Genomic DNA, 12067 nt, shown 5'->3' with positions numbered 1-12067 from the left:
GAGCAACACGTGATGCCGAGTGGCGAACAGGATTGGGGTAAAGATTGCAAGACCCTCTTAAAGGAGACCGGCAACCCATCACAATTAAAGGGACAGTTCCACTCTTTATGCAGCGATGATGGTGATACATATGTAAAAGATGTAACTGACAATTTCAAGTTTGTAAATGTAACTAATCATGATAAGTCAGGCGATTGCGTTCAGAACCAATGTATTGTGAGAGTAAACGAAGTGATGACGTGCGGTGCTGGGATTTACAAGCATGCCGACAAAACCAAGGGCAACCTCCCGTCAGCACCCAGGTCCCGCGACCATGTAGCCTGCCCCTCCGGGACCAATGTGATACCCCAGGGAGTGTGGCCACACACAGAGGGAGCATACCAGCTGCAGGGCCAGTGGTCATCGGACGGCAAAGGCACCACTACCGGTACCCTGCCCCCGATCAGCTCAACCTCTCTGGCCACCAGGGCCAGTACTGGGAGCGAGCGGATAGCACCCTCCTGCTCTCCCAACAGGACCTGGGATGACCAGGGTCCCACTATCGCTGAAGAGCAGCAGGGAGACACTGCAGCCTTCAAAGGAGGACAGGGAGGCCACACACTCCTGTGGCTCTGCCCATCACTAGGCAACGGCAAAGGCTCTGAGACTCAGCCAGGTGAGCGATCTGAGCCCACCCAGCTGGCAGGGGACACAGCTCCGTAATCAGACAACCTGGACACAGTCTGGTTACTCTGGAACTAGTGTCCTCACCCACCTGCACCGACACAACCCAGGGGCAAGGCTGTGATACCACGTATGTACCTTACCTGTAAAATGTACTTGTTCCACTACTGCAGAACTCAAACAGTGATGTAACTAATCCGATGTTTTTTTGTTCTTTCTGTCAGTACAGGTCTGCACATGCAGGTGTTGAGCCACACACATGGTCTATATATGGGGGGGGGGGGTGGCGAGGGGGGGGAATGGGTGTATGTAGCCATGGACACACATGGATCACACCCAGATCCCACATAACCCCCACTGCAACCTTCAACCATCCACTGCTGAACATTTCCCAATGTCGTGGTAATAAGGACTTGGGGGTCCACAGGGAGAGAACCAAGCCAAAGCATAGACAAGGTGCAAGGGCTTTGGGTCTCGGGCCAGAGCACACAATGCAAAAGCCAGTGTCACAAGACTAAGGGGAGAGTGATGTTGTGTATATATAAAATTTGTATACTCCCTGTACACTCAATGTACAGTTACATAAGACTACTGGATGTACCTTCACACTGTATACACTATGCCTGTACCACCAGAGAGTGCAACTGGTGGAGACCTAGGGGTCACCTGACAGGAAACCAGGTATAAAACGGAGATCACCATACTGCACCCTCACTCAGGAACTACAATAAATGGACTAAGGTCACCACAGTTCAAGTACAATACCTTGCCTCATGGAGTCATGACTTGAGTGCTTACAGACACAATAGAAAGAGATTGAACATTAAATGGTAGGACATTGAGAATTGTAGACGAACAAAGCGACCTGGGAGTGCATGTCCACAGATCCCTTAAGGTAGCAGGCAAGGTGGATTAGCTGGTTAAGAAGACATACAGAATGCTGGCCTTTATTAGCCGAGGCCTAGAATAAGAGAGCAGGTGGATTATGCTTGAATATAAAACACTGGTTAGGCCACAGCTGGAGTACTGCGTGCAGTTCTCGTCACCACTTTACAGGAAGAAGACTGTGATTGCACTGGAGACTTACAGAGGTGATTTCGAGGATGTTATCGGGAGTGGAGAATCTTAGCTATGAGGACAGATTGGATAGGCTGGGTTTGTTTTTCTTGGAACAAAGTGGGCTGATGGGAGGCATCATTGAGGTGTATAAAATTATGAGGGGCCTTGATATAGTGGATAGAATGGGCCCATTTCCCTTAGCAGAGGGGTCAACAACCATGGGGCATAAATTTTAAGTCATTGATAGAAGGTGTAGGGGGGATTTGAGGGGAAATTTCTTCACACAGAGGGTTGTGGGGGTCTGGAACTCACTGCCTGAAAGGGTGGGAGAGACAGAAACGCTCACCACATTTAAAAAGTGCTTGGATGTGCACCTGAAGTGCCGTAACCTGCAGGGTTATGGACCGAGAGCTGGAAAGTGGGATTAGGCTGGAGAGCCTGTTATTGGCCGGCACGGTCACGATGGGCCGAAATGGCCTCCTTCCATGCTGTAAACTTCTGATTATATAATTCTATGAAAAATAATCACCAAACGTGGGCTCGCACCTCTGAACCTGAGATTTCGAATCTCATGATCTACTGACTGAGTTAGCTGGGCTTCTGCAAAATGCACCTTTTTGTCGTTGATTGCAGCCAGGCGCCTGTTGGCTCCGCCCCAGATGTTTAAACTTGCTGTCGAAGAACTGCCAGGATCTTCTTGAATGGTGGACCAGGCTCGAGGGGCCGAATGGCCTACTCCGACCCCTAATCCTTACATGTTTATGATCTTACGACATTTCACAGGAGAACAAACTCGCACCTGAGTATGCCTGAGGAGAAAGCTCCAGAAAATAATCCCGCCTGGTGAGCTTTCGCGTGTGAGGCGAACGTGTTCACCGCTACACTGCGGAAACATCTCCACTTTCAGCACCAGGTCAGACGGAAGTGTTAAGCGAGCAGGTGGACTGCAAAATCCCACTTTTAAGGCGTTGGTCGTGGTGTCAAACAATGAGTTTCACTTCATGATTAAAAACAGGAAGTGTCAGAAGTGTGATGTGAACCCACGCCTCCAGATGATACTGCGACCTGAACACAGAACCTTGGACCGCTCGGCCATCCTGACTATTTAGGGCTATATGTGGCCAACTGCAGGTTTATTTTGACCTTTTGTGTCCTGTCACATGAAATAAATGAGGGCAGCAGGAGTATCTCTGCCTGACACCGGGGAAACAGTGAGACAGACCTTGGAGCAAGGGTCTGGTTATTGCCAAACAGCAAAGAAAATATTAATTCCCGAATTACTCTGAAGAACAGTGACCTCGACGTGATCTGGGGTCAGACGCGCTACCGTTGCGCCACGAGGTCGATACAGCACATCGGAAATGTTTGACTATATGAAGGTTTCCAAATAAAAGGGGCTTTAAAATCCCCGCCCATTCCCACCGGGTGTCAGAAGCAGCGCTCACCTGCCAGTCACCGTATGTTTTTTTGTTCAACTTTTGTGTTGCTTTCACGGGATTGCATCATTAATAAACCCGTCACCTTCTTTTGCACAATGAAAGAAATGCTAACTGAGGCAGAGTCGATACTTCAAACATTTTTTTCTGTGCTTTGCATAGAAACATAGAAACATAAGAACATAGAAAACAGGTGCAGGAGTAGGCCATTCGGCCCTTCGAGCCTGCACCACCATTCAATATGATCATGACTGATCATTCACCTCAGTACCCCTTTCCTGCTTTCTCTCCATACCTTTGATACATTTAGCCGTAATGGCCACATTTAACTCCCTTTTGAATATATCTAACGAATTGGCCTCAGCAACTTTCTGTGGTAGAAAATTCCACAGTTTCAGAATTCTCTGAGTGAAGAAGTTTCTCCTCATCTCGGTCCTAAATGGCTTACCCCTTGTCCTTAGACTGTGACCCCTGGTTCTGGACTTCCCCAACATCGGGAACATACTTCCTGCCTCTAACCTGTCCACTCCCATCAGACCTGTATATGTTCTATGCGATCCCTTCTCATTCTTCTAAACTCCAGTGAAGAAAAGTCTAGTTGATCCAGTCTTTCTTTACATGTCAGTCCTGCCCTCCCGGGAATCAGTCTTGTGAACCTTCGCTGCACTCCCTCAATAGCAACAATGTCCTTCCTCAGATTAGGAAACCAAAACTGTACACAATATTCCAGGTGAGGCCTCACCAAGGCCTGCGTCCACGTACATACAGAGGCTGAACTCCAGGACATAGTCGACGTATTTACTGAGGCGTATGAAAGCATGAGCCTTACGCTAAACATCCGTAAGACAAAGGTCCTCCAACAGCCTGTCCTCACCGCACAGCACTGCCCCCCAGTCATCAAGATCCACGGCGCGGCCCTGGACACCATGGACCACTTCCCATATCTCGGGAGCTTCCTATCAACAAGAGCAGGCATCGGCGACGAGATTCAACACGGCCTCCATGCACCAGTGCAGCCTTCGGCCACCTGAGGAAAAGAGTGTTTGAAGACCAGGCCCTCAAAACTGTCACCAGGCTCATGGTCTACAGGGCTGTAGTAATACCTGCCCTCCTGTAAGGCTCAGAGACATGGACCATGTACAGTCGACACCTCAAGTTGCTGAAGAAATATCACCAATGATGTCTCCGCAAGATCCTACAAATCCCCTGGGAGGACAGATGCACCAACATCAACAGCCTTATTCAGGCTAACATCCCCAGCTTTGAAGCACTGACCACACTCGATCAGCTCCGCTGGGCAGGCCACATAGTCCGCATGCCAGACACGAGACTCCCAAAGCAAGTGCTCTACTCGGAGCTCCGTCATGGCAAACGAACCAAAGGTGGGCAGCAGAAATTGTACAGGGCCCTGGTGAGACCACACCTGGAGTACTGCACACAGTTTTGGTCTCCTTATCTGAGGAAGGATACACTTGCCTGGGAGGCGGTACAACAGAGGTTCACAAGATTGATTCCTGGGATGAGAGGACTGTCTTAAGTTGAGAGATTGTGTAGAATGGGACTATACTCTCCGGTAGTTTAGAAGAATGAGAGGTGATGTCATTGAAACACACAATATTCTGAAGGGGATTGACAGGGTTGATGGTGAGAGGTTTTATCCTCCGGTCTGGAGTATCTAGAATCAGGGGGCACAGTCTCAGATTAAGAGGTCGGCCATTTAAGACAGAGATGAGGAGGAATTTCTTCACTCAGAGGGTTATGAACCTGTGGAATTCTCTGCCCCACAGGCCTGTGGATGCTGAGTCTCTGAATATATTCAAGGCTGCGTTCGATAGATTTTTGGAGTCTCAGGGAATCAAGGGATCGGGAGATCGAGCGGAAAAGTGGAGTTGAGATCGACGATCAGTCATGATCACATTGAATGGTGGAGCAGGATTGAGGGGCCGTATGGCCTACTACTGCTCCGATTTCTTATGTTGTTATCTGTACTGGCTCTGTGAAAGAAATTTCCATTAGTCCCATTCCCCAGCACCCTGCAAATGTTTCATTTCAACTATATTTCCCTTTGGAAAGTTACTATTAAATCTGCTTCCAAAACCCTGTCAGGCAGAAAAATATTCACATTAATTTTATACAGCCCCATTTTAGACATTACTTTCCCTGCTTTACATGTCATGCGTGGGCAAATGCATGGCAGATGAAGTATGATGTGGATAAATGTGAGGTTATCCACTTTGGTGGTAAAAACAGAGAGACAGACTATTATCTGAATGGTGACAGATTAGGAAATGGGGAGGTGCAATGAGACCTGGGTGTCATGGTAAATCAGTCATTGAAGGTTGGCATGCAGGTACAGCAGGCGGTTAAGAAAGCAAATGACATGTTGGCCTTCATAGCGAGGGGATTTAATGCAGGGGCAGGGAGGTGTTACTACAGATGTACAGGGCCTTGGTGAGGCCGAACCTGGAGTACTGTGTACAGTTTTGGTCTCCTAACTTGAGGAAGGACATTCTTGCTTTTGAGGGAGTACAGTGAAGGTTCACCAGACTGATTCCCGGGATGGCGGGACTGCCATATCAAGAAAGACTATATCAACTGGGCTTGTATTCACTGGTGTTCAGAAGAATGAGATGGGATCTCAGAAATGTTTAAAATTCTGACGGGGTTCGACAGGTTAGATGCAGGAAGAATGTTTCCAATGTTGAGGAAGTCCAGAACCAGGGGTCACAGTCAAAGGATAAGGGGTAAGCCATTTCGGACCGAGATGAGGAGAAACTTCTTCACCCAGACAGTGGTGAACCTGTGAAATTCTCTACCACAGAAAGTTGTTGAGGCCAATTCACTAAATATATTCAAAAACGAGTTAGATGTAGTCCATACTACTAGGGGGATCAAGGGGTATGGCGAGGAAGCAGAAATGGGGTACTGATGTTGCATGTTCAGTCATGAACTCATTGAATGGCGGTGCAGGCTCGAAGGGCCGAATGGCCGACTCCTGCACCTTTTTTCTATGTTTCTATTTTTCTGTGAATTATTATCTTGTTTCATTTTACACACTGCATTTTAGTACATTGCTTTAAAATGTTTGGTGCCTGCGGCACCAGCCATTGTTAGATTTAGTCACACACCATCCTGACTTGGAAATATATCGGTCATTCCTTCATCGTCAATGGGTTAAAAGTCTAGAACTCGCTCGCGAACAGCTCTGTGGGAGCAACTTCACCACACGGACTGCAGCGGTTTCATGGGATAAACATAATTAATGGTTCGATAATCTTATTTTACACAATGAAAGAAATGCGAACTGAGAGAAAGTCAATCCGTCAATAATTTGTTCTGTGCTCTGCATGTTTGTAATGTCGCCAAGTTTGCTGATGATACAAAGATAGGTGGGAAAGCAAGTTGTGAGGAGGACGCAAACAATCTGCAAAGCGATATCGATAGGCTCAGTGGGTGGGCAGAAATTTGTCAGATGGAGTATAATGTGGGAAATATGAGGTTATCCACTGTGGTAGCAATAATAAAAAAGCAAATAATTATTTAAATGGGGAGAGATTACGAAATGCTGCGGTGCAGAGGGACCTGGGGTCCTTGTACATGAAACACAAAAGGTTAGTATGCAGGTACAGCAAGTAATTAGGAAGGCAAATGGAATGTTATTCTTAATTACAAGGGGGATGGAGTATAAAAGCAGGGAAATCCTGCTACAACTGTACAATTGTGAGACCACCAAGTGTAGAAACTCGAAAGGAATATAAGAAGTGCAGGGGTGCAATTAAAAAATATATCAGGAAGGCAAAGAGAGAGCATGAAAAAATGTTGACAAGTAAAATCAGGAAAAACACAAACACAAAGACATTAAGTGTAAGAGAATAACTGGAGAAAGAGTGGAGCCTATTAGAGACCACAAATGAAATCTGTGTGTGAAGGCAGAAGACGTGGCTATGATTCTTAATCGATACTTTGCCTCTTTTTCACAAAAGAGAGGGGCTGTTGATGTAGCACTTCAAAGACCGGACCTTGTCCGGGTGAAATGTGCCCGTACTGTCTCAGTTCCTTTTCGACCGAGAGCACCTCTGGTTCTTCTAAAGAGTCGAGTCGAGTAGGTCTCAATTCAACATCAGCTCTTTATTTCTCCAGCATATGCACGATGTTTTAGAAATATATTAAGAGCAATGGATAACTAAAGAAAGGGTGGGTCTATTAGATACCATGAGGGTAATCGGTGTGTGGAGGCGGAAGATGTGGAGATGGTTCTGAATGAATACTTTGCGTCTGTTTTCACAAAAGAGAGGGGCGATGCAGACACTACTATCGAGGAGAAGAAGTGTGAAATATTAGATGAAATAAACATAGTGAGAGATGAGGTATTAAGAGGTTTAGCAGCTGTGAAAGTGGATATCCCCAGGCCCGGATGAAATGCATCCCAGGCTGTTAAGTGAAGCAAAAGAGGAAATAGAAGAGGCTTTGACCATCATTTTCCAATCCTCTCTGGCTTCAGGTGTGGTGCCAGAGGACTGGAGGGCTGCTAACGTTGTACCTTTGTTTAAGAAGGAAGAAAGGGAGAGACCGAGTAATTACAGGCCAGTCAGCCTAACCTCGGTGGTGGGTAAATTATTGGAAAAAACCTAAAGGACAGGATAAATCTTCCCTTAGAAAGACACGAATTAATCAACGACAGTCAGTACGGATTTGTTAAGGGAAGGTCGTGTCTGACTAACTTGATTGAATTTTTTGGGGAGGTAACCAGGAGGGTCGATGAAGGCAAAGCATATGATGTAGTGTGTACGGATTGTAGCAAAGCTTTTGATAAGGTCCCACATGGCAGACTTGTCACAAAAGTAAAAGCCCATGGAATCCAGGGCAAAGTGGCAAGTTGGATCCAAAACTGGCTCGGAGGTATGAAGCAAAGGGTAATGGTTGGTGGGTGTTTTTGAGACTGGAAAGATGTTTCCAGTGGGGTTCCACAGGGCTCAGTACTAGGGCCCTTGCTTTTTGTGATTTACATCAATGATCTACACTTGAATATAGGGGTTATGATTAAGAAGTTTGCAGTTGATACTAAAATCTGCGGTGTGGTTGATAATGAAGAAGAAAGCTACGGAATGCAGGAGGAAATCAATCAACTGGTCAGGTGGGCAGAACAGTGGCAAATGGAGTTTAATCTGGAGAAGTGTGAGGTCATGCATTTTGGGAGGGCTAACAAGGAAAGGGAATACACATTAAATGGTAGGACACTGAGAAGTGTAGAGGAACAAAGGGACATAAGAACATAAGAACATAAGAAATTGGAGCAGGAGTTGGCCATACGGCCCCTCGAGCCTGCTCCGCCATTTAATACGATCATGGCTGCTCCGATCATGGACTGGGTCCACTTACCTGCCCGCTCCACATAAACCCTTATTGCCTTATCGTTTAAGAAATTGTCTATATCTGTCTTAAATTTATTCAACGACCCAGCTTCCACAGCTCTCTGGGGCAGCGAATTCCACAGATTTACAACCCTCTGAGAGAAGAAATTTCTCCTCATCTCAGTTTTCAATGGGCGGCCCCTTATTCTAAGATCATGCCTCCTAGTTCTAGTCTCCCCGATCAGTGGAAACATCCTCTCTGCATCCATCTTGTCAAGCACCCTCATAATCTTATACGTTTCGTTAAGGTCACCTCTCATTCTTCTGAATTCCAATGAGTAGAGGCCCAACCTACTCAACCTTTCCTCATAAGTCAGCCCCCTCATCTCCGGAATCAACCTAGTGAACCTTCTCTGAACTGCCTCCAAAGCAAGTATATCCTTTCGTAAATATGGAAACCAAAACTGCACGCAGTATTCCAGGTGTGGCCTCACCAATACCCTGTATAACTGCAGCAAGACTTCCCTGCTTTTATACTCCATCCCCTTTGCAATAAAGGCCAAGATTCCATTGGCTTTCCTGATCATAAATTTAATTTAAGACAGAGATAGACAGTTTCTTAACTGATAAGGGAATAAGCGGTTATGGGGAGCGGGCAGAGAAGTGGACCTGAGCCCATGTTCGGATCAGCCATGATCATATTAAATAGAGGAGAAGGCTCGAGGGGCCGTATAGCCTACTCCTGCTCCTATTTCTTATGTTATGTTCTTATCACTTGCTGTACCTGCATACTAACCTTTTGTGTTTCATGCAAAATTACCCCAGGTCCCACTGTACTGCAGCACTTTTCAATCTTTCTCCACTTAAATAATAACTTGCTCTTTGATTTTTTCTGCCAATGTTCATAACCTCACACTTTCCAACATTGTATTCCATCTGCCAAATTTTTGCTCACTCACTTAGCCTGTTTATATCCTTTTGATGATTTTTTGTATCCTCTTCACACATTGCTTTTCCTCCCCTCTTTGTATCATCAGCATACTTGGCAATGTTACACTCGATCCCTTTTCCCAAGTCATTCATATAGATTGTAAATAGTTGGGGCCCCAGCATCGATCCCTGCGGCATCCAACTAATTACTGATTGTCAAACCGAGAATAAACCATTTATCCCGACTCTCTGTATTCTGTTAGTTAGCCAATCCTCCATCCATGCTAATTTATTACCGCCAACGCCGTGAACTTTTATCTTGTGCAGTAACCTTTTATGTGGCACCTTGTAAAAATGCCTTCTCGAAGTCAAAATACATCACATCCACGGGTTCCCCTTTATCCACCCTGTTCATTACATCCTCAAAGAATTAATAATTGCTGTAATCACCATGAATACCTGTACTTTCTGTGATAGACCGAGCTTACAGACTATCTGGCTTCTCCTGCCTTTTGCCGGGCACGTGTTCCGGGTTTAATTTTACAAACTGTGTGAGTTCGCTGATCGCGGGGAGACGATCGGAGCCTCTGTGGCCCCACTGTGAGGATGTGGAAGTGAATACGGTGGCTGGGTGATCCATGACATTTCTGTAAAGGGCAGCGGAGGAGAAGGATTGTAACTTTCAGTGTGGGACAGAATTTGTTTCAGATGAGCCAACACATTCCCGATCAGCACAGAGGGAGCTCACTGGTCAGCGCCCCTTTGTTGCGGTTGCTGTGCCAGAGGTTTCTGCAGTACAGTGGTTATCACGTTTTCTTTACATGAGACAGGGCCCTGGTTCAATCCTGGCCACGAACTTTATGTTTAAACTTGCTATAGAGGAACAATTAAAGGCGAGTTTATTCTCCTGGCAAATGCTGCCTGATCTGCTGAGATTTCCAGCATTTGCTGTTTTTATTTGCTATTTATTCTCCTGGCAAAAGGGCTCCATTATTCCTTCATTGCTCTTTATTCCACTTCAATAAATAGATAACTTTGAGTGAGAGAAAACAGATCCACCGGGGATCTTTCGTGTGTGAGGCCAACGTGATATCCGCTACACTGCAGCCCATCAAAGGGCGAGAAACCACTGAATATAAAGGATGAGCTCACAAATATCAGGGGCAGTGCAGTCTGGTCAACGTCAAACCCTCCTTTCTTATTCAGCAGTGGCATGAACGGGAGTCAGACGCCACAAAGTTTAATTAAAGACACAAATACAAGTAACACTTCCAAATCTTTTCACTGTAAAATTCTTTCACTTTATTTGAAATCCTACTGAATTGGGATTTTATCCTCACTGCTGATTCTATTTTCTGTGCACGGTAGGAATAACCGGTGCTGTTAAATTTGACAAAAGTTGCCCCAGATTCCTGGTGTTATCGGCAATGAAGGTTTTGAACCAGAATCCTAAAATACAGTGTGTAAAATGGGTTAATATGCAGAAGAACATAAGAACATAAGAAATAGATGCAGGAATCGGCCATACGCCCCTCGAACCTGCTCCGCCATTTAATACGATCATGGCCGATCCGATCATGGACTCGGGTCCACTTCCCTGCCCGCTCCCCAAAGCACAGGACAAATGATTGAAGTATCCGACTGTCCCTCAGTTAGCATTTCTTTCATTGTGCAAAAGAAGGTGAGGGGTTAAATAATGATGCTTTCCCGTGAAAGCAGCACAAATGTTTCAGAAAAAAACATACAGTGACTGGCAGGTGAGTGTTGCTTCTGACACTTGGTGGGAATGGGCAGGGATTTTAAAGCCACTTGTATTGTGAAACCTTCATATCGATGAACATCCCATGCTTTTGGTCTAGAGCTCGTGGCGCAATGGTAGCGTGTCTGACTCCAGCTCAGAAGGTTGCGTGTTCAAATCACGTCAGGGCTACTGTATTTTTGGAAATTGTTCTTCCAGAATTAATATTTTCTTTGCTGTTTGGCAATAACCAGACCCTTGCTCCAAGGTCTGTCTCACTGTTTCCCCGGTGTCAGGCAGAGATACGCCTGCTGTCCTCATTTATTTCATGTGACAGGACACAACAGTTCAAAATCACCCTGCAGGTGGCCACACCCAGCACTGAATAGTCAGGATGGCCGAGCGGTCTCAGGTGCTGTGTTCCGTTCGCAGTCTCCTCTGGAGATGTGGATTTGAATCTGACATTTCTTACTTTTTATAATTAAGTGAAACTCATTTTTTGACACCACAACTCACTCCAAAAAACTGGGATTCAGCAGTTCACCTGCTCGCTTCACATTTCCGTCTGACCTGGTGCTGAAAGTGGAGATGTTTCCGCAGTGTCGCGGTTAACATGTTTGCCTCACAAGTGAAACCTCACTGGGCGGGAATGTTTTCTGTAGCTTTCTCCTCATGCATGCTCAGGGAAGAGTTTGTTCTCCTGTGAAAGGTCATAAGATCATAAGCATGGAAGGATTAGGGGCCGGAGTAGGCCATTCGGCCCCTCAAGCCTGGTCCACTATTCAAGAAGATCCTGGCAGTTCTTCGACAGCAAGTTTAAAAATCTGGTTATGTTCCTAACATCATTTGAACCGCAGTGTTTCCGTAGCGTCGTTGTTATCACGTTCGCT

The 12067-nt window shown here is 45.9% G+C and overlaps 1 non-coding gene across 1 annotated transcript; it reads left to right on the top strand.

Annotated features, from left to right (window-relative positions):
• The first annotated feature begins 11298 nt into the window (after positions 1-11298).
• trnaw-cca (transfer RNA tryptophan (anticodon CCA)) lies at positions 11299-11369 on the top strand. The gene has a single exon. It is a non-coding gene; the product is annotated as a tRNA-Trp (tRNA).
• Positions 11370-12067: the final 698 nt, after the last annotated feature.

This window comes from Pristiophorus japonicus, unplaced genomic scaffold, assembly GCF_044704955.1.
Source record: "Pristiophorus japonicus isolate sPriJap1 unplaced genomic scaffold, sPriJap1.hap1 HAP1_SCAFFOLD_163, whole genome shotgun sequence".
NCBI lineage: Eukaryota > Metazoa > Chordata > Chondrichthyes > Pristiophoridae > Pristiophorus > Pristiophorus japonicus.
The sequence above is the reverse complement of the archived record's forward strand: the minus strand, read 5'-3'. Positions and strand labels throughout refer to the sequence as shown.